Raw genomic sequence first — 10,209 nt, 5'->3', positions numbered from 1 at the left:
TGAAGAAGGGTCTAGACCTGAAACGTCAGCTTTCCTGCTCCTCTGCTGCTTGGCCTGCTGTGTTCACCCAGCTCTACACCTTGTTAGCTCGGGCGTTGTTTTTCACCATGTGGGCTGACGGTTGACACCTGCTGTTTGATTTTGCACACTACAACAAAATGTTAGTTTTCCTCGGGTCAATTGCAGTCACTGGGGAGAGATAGATAATGGTATTATGGCAAGAGACTCGTTATGTAAACGATCCATACTAAGCTATTTGAAGTTAAAATGGGGTGAATTACCGAGGTGCACTAAGGTTCACCATCTATGCGTTTTGTTCGAAGTTAGTGGTGAAAGATATGCTGGTTCTGTAAATGCCACATTCCGGAACCCTTTTTTTGTTTATGCAGCTTCAAGTAGACTCTTCCACGATGCAGTAATGACCAGGTTCCTTTTTCTACTTCCTGTAAGAATCATAAATTTCTGCTGGTAAGTATTTCCACATAACCAGAGCTTCAGTTATTTAGTGCTAACTTAAACCACTGGCATTGCTTGTTTTAAACTGTAATAACTTAAATAACTTTTAAAAATTTTACAAAATCAGTGTTCCATCAGCATTTTAATTTCAAAGGTATAATTTTAGTTTATCGTTGTCTCAGTTACATAAACGATCTTAACCAAAAACAAATTGCTGGAGAAATTCAGCAGGTCTGGCAGCATCTGTGGAGAGAGCACATTTTACATTTCAGGTCCATTGACCCTCATTCAGAAACCTAAATGTTAATTTTGTTTTCCCTGTACAGATGCTGCCAGACCTGCTGAGTTTCTCCAATTTCTGTTTCTGATTTCCAGCACTTGCAGTTTTTTTTTTGTAAACTATCCTAAACCTGTCTATGGTCTTTGAATCATTCTCTGCTAATGTCTGTCCATTATTGCCCAGCTAACTGTAACTGCCATGGTCTGCTTTCAGATTTATTTACTCATTTGTAGCAGGCTGCACTTCTTGTACTGTTATCACTGGTGTTTTTTCGAGCCCCTCCTGTTTCTCATCTGGTCAGAATGCAAAGAGCACTGGAGAAAAGCTAAAACACAAATAAATTAGAGAAAGCTTTCTTGACATCTAAGACCAAATAGCAAGTGCTTTTCAGAATCTGCAAAGTGAAGTGATGATTGGCTCTTGTGGTGGAAATGGAGAATTAATAGGTAATAAGGAAATGGTGGACTGTAGCTCAGTGATTGGGGCAGCATGGTAGCTCAGTGGTTAATGCCAGGACCTGGGTTCACATTCCACCTCAGACAACCGTCTGTGGGGAGTTTGCACATTCTCCCCATGTCTGCGTGTATTTCCTCCCATGGTCCATAGATGTGCAGGTTAGGTGGATTGTCCATGCTAAATTGCCCATAGTATCTAGGGATGTGCAGGCTAGGAGTGTTAGCCATGGGAAAAAGTTTGACAGGGATAGGCTGGGGGTGTGGTTCTGAGTCGGTTGCTCTTTGGAGGTCAGTTTGGACTCGATAGGCTGAATGGCCTGTTTCCACACTACGGATTCTATGGCTGATGATGATGAACAAATGTTTTGCTTCCATTTTCAAAAATAATGATCCCGGTAATACACGCAATAATCCCGGTAATCTGGAGATTGAAGGAAAAGAGGAGCTTAATGAAATTATAATTACTTTCCAGTACTTGGTCAGTAGTCTTGCAGGTTACACAAACTAACACCACTGAAGTCCTTAGCCAATTGCAGGTTCCCTCTGTAAAAGGTATTTCTGGCAATATGGTGAATGTTGAAGTAATACCAGCAAATTCAAGTAAATGAAATTCCCAACTTCCAATGAACTTGGAGTGTGGGGAATTGATTTCAATACTTTTCAGTAAAAATAACTTCCTTTGAATAAAATATTTGAGTTATTTTGAATCCTGTGATATAGTGTTGTCCCTGGATTATGAATCTACTGACCAATTGCGCTCCCTGGCCTGTGATTGTTTCCCTATACAGGCTGGGAATTTAAGTTATTTGTTAATGGCTTTTTTCACTTATTTATATGTTTCAGGGGAAGTTGATGTTGCTGGCTGGACCATATTTATTGCACATCCTAATTGCCCATGAGAAGGTGATGGTGAACTGCCACCTTGAACAATTAGTCTATGTTGTGTAGGTTGACTCAGTATTGATGGAGAGGGAATTTCAGAATTTTGACAGTGACTGAAGGAACGATGATATATTTCAAAGTCGGATGGTCAGTAGCTTTGAGGAGATCTTTCAGATGGTGGTGTTCCCACCATCTAATATTGTTTGTAGTAGTTGAGGGTTTGAAAGTTTTGTAAGGAGTCATTATGAATTTCTATAGTGCATCTTGTGCACAAAACACAGCACACACATGCAGCAGGTAATCAGGAAGTCGAAAGGGTTGGAGTACAAGAGTAGAAAAATCTAACTGCAACTTGTACAAGATGCTAGTGAGACTGCATCTGGAAGACTGAAGTTTTGGTTGCCCTTTTTTAAGGAAAGATATTGTTTTATTGGTGACTGTTTAGAGAACTATAGGATAATCCTTCTGAGTTTTGTTGGTGGTGGAGGTGAGTGTTTGTGGATTGCTCAAGGGAATTGCTTTGCCCAGGATGGATATCAAGCTTCCTGAGTGTTGGAGCTGCACTCAACCAGGCAAGTGGGAAGTATTCCCATGTTGCTGACTTGTATCTTATGGATGGTGGACATGCTTTGGTGAACCGGGAGGTGATTTGCTTGTTGCAGGATTCCTATCATCTGAAAGACTCTTGTAGCAATAATCTTTATCGTGGTCCTGTGCAGTTCCTGGTCAATGGAAGTGCCGCCGCTCCCAAAAAAGAAGTTAATAGAGCATTCCGTGATGGGCCATGTCTTTGAATGTTATGGGGCGGTGTTTTTGGAAATGATCTTGACACTTTTGGAGTGTGACTGTTACTTGCCTGTCCAAATTTGAGTGTTGTCCAGATATTGATGCATTTGGACTTGGAATGCTTCTGTATCTGAGGAGTTGCAAATGTTGGTATACATTGAGCAGTTATAAGTGAACATTCCACTTCTTCTGTCATGTGATATTAAATAGTGAGCAGCAGGACGTCTCTTTGCCCACATTTGACCTGATGCTACGAAGTTTGTTTGGGTCTTGAGTCAGTGTTGAGAACTGAGGCAATTCCTCCCTCATCGCCACTGTGCCATCATCTCCATTGAATCTGTTCTGCCAGCAGGACAGGGCATGTCTGGAATGTCGTCTGCAGGCACGACTACATGAATATGACCATCTCTGTCTGTTGATCGATGAGTTAGTGAGATGCCTTTCCCAATTTTCATACTGGTGAAAAACCCAGATGCTAGTTGAATTTGTCATTATTGTTTCCATTGCCTAGGCAGATAGCAGCTGGTTGGTCCGGTTTCATTCCATTTTTTTTTTGACACTTCTTATGTTTTGATGCAACAGTGGTTTGTTAGGCTGTTTTTCTCTACCTACAGATTGTGGACTGCAGCAGTTCAAGAAGGCAGCTCATTACCACCTTCCCAAGGGCAACTAGGGATGGACAATAAATGCTGGTCAGCCAGCAATGCCCACGCCCCAGGAGTGACTTGAAAAGAAAGACTCCACAATGCAGTCAAACTGTTGTTACTTACTTCACTGTTGTCGTTGACTTTTTTCATTCCTGTTTTTTTAAAATAAATTTCAAATTCCACCATGTGCTGAGGTGGGTTTTGTGCTCAGGTCCCCAGTGGTCATGCTACGGTCTCTGGATTGCTAGTCCAATGACAATAACACCATGTTGCCTCTACAGTAATAAATGTAGGTGCCATTTTCTGGCTGTTACACAAGAATGTCTATATTCTTTCAAAATCTTTCTTTTTTTGCAGTTAACAACGCTTCCGTGTTCTGTCGCCCTGAAATTTCGAATTTTGTTTTGCATCACCCTCATCAGTCTGTTACTTCATCCAGAAAAAATTGATTTGTTTCCTTTTAGCAAAATCAAGGCACTTGGTCTTGTACTCATTGGGATTGGGATACAAGAAACAGACTTGAAAAAAGTGAACAAAATGGAAGTTGCTGCAAAAGTTCGGCAGGTCTGGCAGCATCTGTAAAGAAAAAATCAGTTAACATTTCGGGTCCAGTGACCCTTCCTCGGACCTTGAAAAAAGTGACATTGATTTGTACAGCATAAGGCACGAGTGCAGATTGGCAGTAGGAGCAGTTAACTGTCAATCTTTGCTTAAAGACTAGACAATTTGGCACTGGTCAGTGTGTTGCCATGGGAATTCAGAGGCTGGCAATCTCTGTCATTTGGTTTTCAAAATACACGTTGTGTTCTGCTTACACAAAACAGGTTCTTGTGAGTTAATGAGTTGCTTCTGTTGTGCACAAATGGCTCTCAAATATCAGTCTGTCTGATAAATTAATTTCTAGCCTAATTCTTAGCACAATTATTTAATGAATGTTGAATCGTAGAATCCCATCTGATGCTAGATATGGTATTCTGATGCTTGCAAGCACAGGCTGATTTGAGCACGATGGACATGCTGTCTGTTTTCAGTACTCAGCAGGCTATGGTGTTTGATGAGGTCTGCCAGTTATTGGAGTTTGCAACCTGTGTACAAACCTATCCTGTGTGATAATGAGATATTGAAAAAGAGATACCAATTTATTTACTATAAGTGGATGATTGACTATTGGTTGGCACAGCCAATGGGACATCCAGTTTGAAAAAAAAATTGTCATTTTTGGTATATTATACCTATCCATGAAAAAGCTTATGACCATCACTTTTCCCCTGAACCTTGACTACCTCTGATTTACCCTGGAAAGGAAAGTTGTTGTTTGATGTTTAATGAGATGAATTTCAGTACTTGTGTGCAGCCATGTATGTAGGTTGTACTCCGAACAACTGGCAGATTTTTTTTTTCAAACTGGATGTCCCATTGGCTGTGCCAACCAATAGTCAATCATCCACTTATAGTAAATAAATTGGTATCTCTTTTTCAAGCCTGTCCCTTGCATCTTAGACCTGGTAGCCTTTTACCAATGCTTAAAATTCAAACACAGCTGTCCCTTTATGCACCTAGGGATGTGTGTGTTGGTGGCTGATGCATTTATTGCCCATCCCTAGTTGAGTTGTTGCTGAGCTGCCTTTTTGAACTGCTGCAGTCCATTTGGTGTAGATACACCCACAATGCTTTTGAGGAAGGAGTTCTAGGATTTCGACCATATGATGTTGAAGGAATGGCAATATATTTCCAAATCAGTGCATGGCTTGGTGGAGAACTTGTAGGTATGGTGTTCCATCTATCTGCTGCCATTCTTGTAGATGGAAGTGGCTGTGGGTTTGGATGATGCTAAGGAACCTTGGTGGAATTTCTGTATTCTATCTTGCAGATAGAACACACTCCTACCTAGGAACAAAAACAAAGTTGTTGGAAAAGCTCAGCAGGTCTGGCAGCATCTATCATAGAATCATAGAATCCCTACAGTGTGGAAACAGGCCCTTCGGCCCAACAAGTCCACACTGACCCTAAGAGCATCCCACCTAATCTACACATCCCTGAACATTACGGACTATTTAGCATGGCCAATCCACCTAGCCTGCACATCTTTGGACTGTGGGAGGAAACCGGAGCACATGGAGGAAACCCACGCAGACACAGGGAGAATGTGCAAACTTCACGCAGACAGTCACCCGAGGCTGGAATTGAACCTGGGTCCCTGGCACTGTGAGGCAACAGTGCTAACCACTGAGCCCCCGTGCTGCCTCTGTGAAGAAAAAAAAAAGAGTTAATGTTTCTGGTCTAGTGACCCTTCCTCGGAACTGATGGCTGGTAAAACATCAGTTGATGTGCAGAAAATAGGGAGGTGGGGAGTAAACGATAGGATAGGGCCCAAAGAGAGAGAAAGACAGTTGGACAGACAAAGGAGTTGCTAACAATCGGGCTGGGAGGGTGAATAGTTGTTAATGGGGACTGTTAGTGATGAATAACAGGGGGTGTGTACAAGCTGGCTATGTGGTAATAAGACCTGGTGTGTGGGGTAAGGGGTCTGGGACATGGGAGAGTTTAGGCCCTAAAATTATTGAACTCGATATTGAGTCCAGAGGGCTGTAGGGTCCCCAAGCAGAAAATGAGGTGTTGTTCCTCCAGCTTGCATTGGGCTTTGCTGGAACACTGCAGCAAGCCAGAGACAGAGATATAGGCCAAGGAGCAGGGTGGTGTGTTAAAATGGCAGGCAACAGGTAGTTCAGGGTCTTTTTTTCAAGCAGGTTGTAGGTGTTCTGCGAAGTGGTAGCCAAGTCTACACTTCGTTTCCCCAATGTAGAGGAGACCATGCTGTGAGCAGTGAATGCAGTAGACTAGATTCTGGGAAGTGCAGGTGAAGTGTTGCTTCACCAGGAAGGTATGTTTGGGGCCTTGGATGCTGGAGAGGGAGGAGGTACATGGGCAGGAGTTGCACCTTCGCCGGTTACAGGGGAAAGTGCCATAGGACTGTGGGGAGGTGGTCATTTTCTGGCACTTGTGTGGTGCAAGTGTTACTTGTCACTTCTCAGCTTAAGCCTTCATATTATTCGGTTCTTGTGGCATTTGGATGTGGACTGATTCACTATCTGAGGAGTCATGAATGGTGCTAAACATTTGTTTTGGAAAGTCAGTTTCTAATTGAGGTGATGGAGGAAGGTTATTGAAGCAGCCTATGATGGTTGTGCCTGTTACACTACTGCAGAGATGCCCTGGAACTGAGATGACCTACCTCTGACAACCATGACTATCTTCCTTTGTGCCAGGTATGATTCCAAACAGCAGAGAGTTTTCCCCTGATTCCTATTGGTTTTTTGGTACCACACCTTGTCAGATGTGGCCTTGATGTCAAGGGCTGCCACTCTCTTGCCTTGAATTCACCTCTTTTGTCCATGACTGAATGAAGGTTGAAATGAGATCAGGAACTGAGTGGCCTTGGAGGAAGCAGAACACTCTATATTCATTCGCAGGATGTGTGCATTGCTGACCTGGGCAGCATTTATTACCTGTCCCTAATTGTGCAGAGGCCAGTTAAGAGTCAACAACATTGCTAGTAGGTGTGTGGAGTCACATGCATACCAGACCAGGTAAGGATAGCAGTTTAGTGAACTGGATGACACTGGTTTCATCGTCATCATTACACTCTTCCAGATTTTTATTGAATCTGTCATAGAATCTGAATTGAAATGCAGCTCCCCAGACCATTATCTGGTCCCTGGATTAGTAGTCTAGCAATAATACCACTAGCTTATCTCCTGCCCTGAAGGAGATTTCCCACTTTAAGGCAGATTAGTGAAACACCCAGAAGGTGGTCACTGCCTTTAAGGGTGGTAGGGGCAGAAGCCCTCGTAACATTTAAGTATTTAGATGTGCACTTCTGATGCTAAGCCTTCCAGAGCTGTGGGACAACTGCTGGAAAATGGGATTAGAATAGTAAAGCTTTTGTTTTTGACTGGTGCAGTCCTGCTGGGCCGAAGGACTTTTTTTCCTCTGTGCTGTAGACTTCTATGATTCTATGATAGACCAAGCAGAAGTGGTGGCATAGTGGTATACGGTCAGGAAGGAGTTGCTGTGGGAGACCTCAACGTTGAAACATCCTGATTATCATGTGCATCAGTGCGCCTCACTTAGAACAAATTGACTGTAAGGACACAGTCCATTAGGAGACCTGGATCAGATGAGGATGCAGTGGCGAAGTGGTATTATCACTGGACTGTTAATCCAGAGACCCAGATAATGTTCTGGGGGCCTGGGATCGAATCTGGCGCGGCAGTTGGTGTAATTTTGAATTGAATAAATATCTGGAATTAAGAGTCTAATGATGACTGTGAATCCATTGTTAATTGTCAGAAAACTCATCTCATTCACTAATGTCCTTTAGGAAGGAAATGGCCATCCTTACCTGGTCTGGTCTACATGTGACTCCAGACCCACGATAATGTGGTTGACTCATTACTACCCTCTGGGAAGTTAGGGATGGTCAATAAATGCAGCCGTAGCCGGCAATGTCTTCATCCCGTGAATGAATAAAGGAAAAGAAAAGAAAAGATGGGCCAATGGGCCGAGGAGTGGCAAATGGACTCTAATTTAGATAAATGTGATGTGTTGCAGTTTGGTAAGGCAGACCAGGGCAGGACTTGTACAGTGAATGGTAGGGTCCTGGGGAGTGTTGTCGAACAGGGACCTGTGGTGAATGTTTGCCTTCACTGGTCATAACATTGAGTCGAGGAGTTGTGATGTCATGGCTGTACTGGAGATTGGTGAAGCCACTTTTGAAATACTGCATACAATTATGGTCACTCTTCTGTAGCAAGGATGTTGTTAAACTTGAGAGTGCAGAAAAGATTTTACAAGGGTGTTGTTGGGGCGAGACCATTTGAGTTATAAGAAGCTGGATAGGCTGTTTTTTTTTCTCCTTGGATCGTCGGAGACTGAGGGGTGACCTTTTCGAGGTTTATAAAGTCATGAAGGGCATGGACAAGGTGAATAGCCAAGGTCTCTTTTTCCTAGGGTGGGGGGAGTTCAAAACTAGATGAGAGACAACAAGGTGCAGGGCTGGATGAACACAGCAGGCCAAGCAGCATCATAGGAGCAGAAAGGGTGACGTTTCGGGCCTAGACCCTTCATCAGAAAAGGTTTTCATATGGATGATAATGGAATAGTTTAGGTTAGATGGGCTTCAGATCGGTTTCACAGGTCGGCGCAACATCGAGGGCCGAAGGGCCTGTACTGCGCTGTTATGTTCTGTGTTCTATTTAGAGGGATATGGGCCGAATGCTGGCAAATTGGACTATGTCAGATTGAGATGTCTGTCGGTGTGGATAAGTTGGATCAAAGGATTGTCTTCCGTGTTGTATGACACGTGTCAGCAAGAGGGTTTACAGAAAAGGAGTCTGAGAAAGGAATGCAAACAGTTGAGTCTGAGGACCAATCTCTTGAAATACTTGCCAAGTGTGCAGTGAGAGATTGGGTCCTGAGCCATGCAAGACCCACAGCACACATGATCAGTGACCTGGAATTTCATAGTTGGACAAATGATCTCCAACGTTAGTGCAAGAGATAAGACCAGAAGTGCCAAGTGGATGATCTGTCTTCGTCATCTCCATAGGCCTCCAGCAATACAGGTGCAAGCTTTCAGACAATTCGACTCGTTCCTTATGATATCAAAAAATGACCAGAGGCAGTGGATACTGTGTAAAGGGTATGGGTCCTAACAACATTCTAGCAATAGTACTGAAGCCATGCTCCAGAACCTGACTGCACCCCTTGACACACTGTTCCAGTACAGCTACAGCCCTAGCATCTACACAAAAAATGTGGAAACTTACCCATGTTCTGTATATTTTAAATAAAAGGACAAAAACAGCCCTGCCAATGGAATGTGGCATCACCAGGACAGATGTAATGGTAACTGAGAAATTGAGGAAACCTTATCCATAGAGTCCCTAGAGAAAGGCTGGTGAGAGAAAGTATAGTCAGGTTGCTGTTGGAGTTTTAACCGTGTGCTCGCTGCGCACTTAATTTAGGCTAGAATAATGGAGACAGTTTTCTTTTGAAAGAAAAAGGCTCTTTCTAATTTGTTCTTGAAGGTTTTGAGTTTTTGGAGTGCTGTTCCCTAGGGAGTGGTGGAGGCGGGGTAATTAGACCATAAGACAGAGTAGAAATTAGGCCATTCGGCCCATCACGCCTGCTCCACCATTCAATCATGGCTGATAAGTTTCTCAACCCCATTCTCCTTCTTTTGATCCACTTGTCAATCAAGAACCTATCTATCTCTGTCTTAAATATACTCCAGTGACCTCACCTCCACAGACTTCAGTGGCAATGAATTCCATAGATTCACCACACTCTGGCTGAAGAAGTTTCTCCTCATTGTTGTTCTAGAGTCTTCCCTTTTACTCTAAGGGGCCTAGTCTCTCCTGCTAATAGAAACATCTTCCCAACGTCCACTCTGTCCAGGCCGTTCAGTATTCTCTAATTTTCAATTGGACCCCCCCCACCCCGCACACGCACACGCACCATTAAAATGAAACTAAACCCAAAGCTGTAAACTTTTACAGTGAGCACATTCTGCAAAATGAACCCCCCACCCTGCGCCACCGTCCTTCTGAGCTCCCATTGACTATAGACCCAGGGTCATCAAACGTTCCTCATATGTTAAGCCTTTCGTTCCTGGGGTCATTCTTGTGAACCTCCTCTGGAT

General features: G+C 43.4%; 1 protein-coding gene across 1 annotated transcript in view; it reads left to right on the top strand.

Moving 5' to 3' along the window:
* The first annotated feature begins 375 nt into the window (after positions 1-375).
* nipblb (NIPBL cohesin loading factor b) overlaps positions 376-10,209 on the top strand; it is a 437,039-nt gene continuing 427,205 nt past the window's right edge. Inside the window, exon 1 of the mRNA XM_048594301.1 lies at positions 376-468. The gene's annotated coding sequence lies outside the window, so the exon portion shown is untranslated. The remainder of the gene's footprint in view (positions 469-10,209) is intronic.

This window comes from Rhincodon typus, chromosome 3 (assembly GCF_021869965.1).
Source record: "Rhincodon typus isolate 14 chromosome 3, sRhiTyp1.1, whole genome shotgun sequence".
In the NCBI taxonomy this organism is placed as follows: domain Eukaryota; kingdom Metazoa; phylum Chordata; class Chondrichthyes; order Orectolobiformes; family Rhincodontidae; genus Rhincodon; species Rhincodon typus.
The sequence above is the reverse complement of the archived record's forward strand: the minus strand, read 5'-3'. Positions and strand labels throughout refer to the sequence as shown.